Raw genomic sequence first — 3,647 nt, 5'->3', positions numbered from 1 at the left:
AACCATCAGTTATAATGTTGGAACAAATACTTTTCATTTACAGGGGAATGTATTTTAATTAGGTTCCTGTCATTTTTTCATGTTGACGGGTAAATGGGATTTTGAATGGAATTAAAATAAAATCACTCTCTGAATGTGAATAAAACTTCTGGATGTTTCATGAGGTTTCAAGTAAAAGTCAAATTAAATGGAAGCAAGAACAAAAAATACCAGCTTATTAAATGATATCAGAACTTTCTATACATCTGCTGACCTGGATCATTTAGATATGCTCTCCTCCTGTTCTTCCTGGTTCTGATGATGCAGCGGTAGATCAAACCTGGATCTTCATCTGGAAACCGTCAGAGAGCTGCTGATGTCATAAAGCTTCTCCTCAGTCTGATGGACTGTGGTTCTGTTCTGCAGAGTCGTGTTGGATGGAGGCTCAGTGGACCAGGTGGAGTTCAGGTTGAGGGTAGATCCCCTCTGAGCTGCAGGTGATCCTGTTTCATTCATCCTGATGGATTCTGATTGTAGAGACTGGAGCTGAAAATAACATAATAAAAAATGAACAATTTCACATAAGGAACATCCCACAACAACACAATACAAACTATCAAAACCTAATTTGAATTAAATGTTTTCAAATAAAGATGTCCTACCTTCTACTACTGCAAGGACAACAGAATGTCTATAATAGATCCCAGTTGTAAATACATGACACCGATATGTTCCCTCATCATCAACCTTCACTCCTCTCAGCAGCAGGTCGCCGTTTCCTCTGGAGATCTGATCCTCAAACAGTGACGCTCTGGATCTGAAGCTCTCAGAGTACCTTGATGTTACCCTGGTCATAACTTACAATCAGAGATTTTTCACGCTCCCATGTCATGTTGGTGACCCGATTCCTGAACCGACATGGTAAAATGCAGTCCTGGTTGAGAACACAGGACATGCTGGTCTCAGACTCTGAAATAATAAAAACAGATGAAAGCTGAGTTGAATGGTGCTGAGGAGGAAACCCAGATCCCTCTGAAGGATCATAGAAAACCTGCCTGGAAACAAGATCTCAGCAAATAGTCTCCATGATCCAGATTATGTTCACTGAACCAAAAGTTCTGGTTCTGATAGGAAAAACAGGAAGGCATTGTGTAGCAATGTGGCCTTTTTGAGTTATTTTCATGTATTTTGCATTTGCTGTTTTGAATTTATTCAATTTGGCCGTGATATATTTATTTTGGATTTATTTTGAGTTGCTGAGTTTAATGTGTGCTGATTTCTTTCTGAGGCTGGTGTTGCTGGAGACGTCCCCTTCAGTTCACACAGGTATTCTCCATCAGCTGCAATGGCGTTCAAGCCAGAAATGGGGCAATAAAAGGAGCAATCAGCAGTTGAGTGAGAGGGTCGGGTAGAATCAGAGACGCAGCAGCCAGGAACGATCCGGTCGGCAGGTTAGCAGAGCAGCAGGACTGGAAGAACATAAAACGGGGTGAGCAACACGCATCCAGTCCGAGGGACGTGGTTCTGGTACCAGTGGATCACACACAGCTGGAGGTCGAGGTCATGAGGATCGTAGGCTGGGGAGGATCGAGCGCTGCAGAGAGGACTGTTCCCTTTTTTAGCCTAGACTCTGTTTCCATCTCTTCCTAAGACTTATATTCACTGTGATGCTTTTACATTTATCCTCTGCATTTTTACTCCTAGTCTAACTAGCTGGTTGCTGCTGTTTTCAATTTCATCCACTTATTAGCAGTCGGGAGGCCACAATCGCTCTAATGTTAAAGGAGAATAATTTGAGAAAAAAAACTGGTTTGTTAACATTTTGATAAAACAGATTGTAAAATTACTTTATAATCTTCACAATGATTAATGAAATTTTTTCTTGACATTTCAACAATGAAGCTATATGACTGAGCAGCTTTCTGTTTGCTCCTGCTGGTATTTTAATTATTTATCTGTAGTGATAAGATCCAGACCTTGGAGGTTGTCATGGTTACAGATGGTGGTTCCACACACCAACACATTTTCTCTGAGTTTTCATTTGTATGTCACACCCACTGCAGCATAAATATCTAGGATTTGTTAATATTCTCATTTAATATTAAAATGTGTTTGTAATCTGATTGCAGAGTGAAAACTAACCGCAGGTCCAAAGCACTAGAGAACGGTGAGCTGAAATTATGAGCCATTTCCCACAGATCTTGTTTCCTGCAGTTGCCCAACTGACTAATGGAAGAATTAGCTACAAAAGAAACCAAGTCAAAGGATGCCATGTTAAGAGGATAACCTATGTAAAAATAAATAAAAAGGTGTGATAGGACAGCCAAAATGAACAAAGGAGGGAGACACACAGACCAATCGGCTCACAGGACCATCAGTTCTGGTCAATCTCCTTCTACTGTGCCACAACAGTGACCCGTTTCCATTACAAAATAAAAGAAACAAAGTCATGGAAAATGGGACACTTGAACCCACCACAAAACAAAATTAATTCTCACAAGTTACCTCAACAAAAATATAATCCCGGACGAGCCCCCAATTGTTATGACCCAAGGAAGTCTGGGTGTCCGGTTGGGTGGGAGGGGGGCAATGTAACAAATGACCAGCGAATAAAGAGGCAAAACAAAGAGGGTGGAGTTAATGTTTCATTTAAAATAATCCAAGAAGAATCTTGAGTGTGGAGGCAAAAACCCTAAAGAAAAAGAAGAGTAAATACCAAAACAAAGGGTTTCTAATAAGAGACAATCCTCCAGCAAACTAACTTGGGAGAGACCATGAACTAGAGATGGACGTCTGAAGCCAGGCTTCGATGCTTGTGTCGCCTTGCTGAAAACTATGTGACTGGCAACAAACGACGCCTCGCATCACCTGGGACACGTGACTGCTTCGTTTTGCGTGTCGGTTTTCAAATAAAAGCACGATAAGCCGTGCTGCTTCATGGGTTGTTGTAGGTCATTTGGTTGCGAATCAGAGGAGAATATTTGTCTTCAGTGGCCAAAATAAAAGGAACATTGACCAACATATTTGATGATGGCTCTCATCAAAATGTTTGTTACTGGTTTTCTTAATTGTTGATTATGGTGTTTTTTATGACTTTATATTTTTATCATTTTATGATGTAAAGCTCTTTGAACTACATTGTTGCTGAAATCTGCCTCACAAATAAACTCGATTGATTATCTGAAATGGAACCAACAAGAGGAAAATCTCTGACATCTGGGAAAACTTTGAGATGATCACTCACAATAAAATTCTTCTTAAATAAAAATAATTAACCCTTTCTCACCTTCTGGAAATTTCCACTATTATTTGTAGCCTGATCAGCAAAGATATATCAGTCTTTCACAGCAGAAACAGATTTAATGCTGTTGCAGGACTAAAATTCTGCATGTAGCAAAATATAAAAGATCAGATCCAATCAGAAATCCAAGAAAAATCAAAAGCACCAACAAGCACTAAAAACTAAAACATCAAATGTGTTTATTTTCAAATCAGTCTCTGACATAAAAGAAAACCCAACACAACCACTGATGTTCAACATATACAGGATTAGATTGGCTACTAATCATTTTAATATTAAAACATATGACAATTAAATATGATTTAATTGATTCTCCTGTTACTAACATGAGTTTGATGAAAACTTTGTGACAATATTGCATTTACTA

General features: G+C 39.1%; 1 pseudogene; it reads right to left on the bottom strand.

The window, feature by feature from the left end:
• Nucleotides 1-487: 487 nt before the first annotated feature.
• LOC116710611 (CD276 antigen-like) overlaps nucleotides 488-3,647 on the bottom strand; it is a 6,006-nt pseudogene continuing 2,846 nt past the window's right edge.

This window comes from Xiphophorus hellerii, chromosome 2, assembly GCF_003331165.1.
Source record: "Xiphophorus hellerii strain 12219 chromosome 2, Xiphophorus_hellerii-4.1, whole genome shotgun sequence".
Classification (NCBI taxonomy): Eukaryota; Metazoa; Chordata; class Actinopteri; order Cyprinodontiformes; family Poeciliidae; genus Xiphophorus; species Xiphophorus hellerii.
Note: the sequence above shows the minus strand (reverse complement) of the source record. Positions and strands in the feature narration are given on the sequence as shown.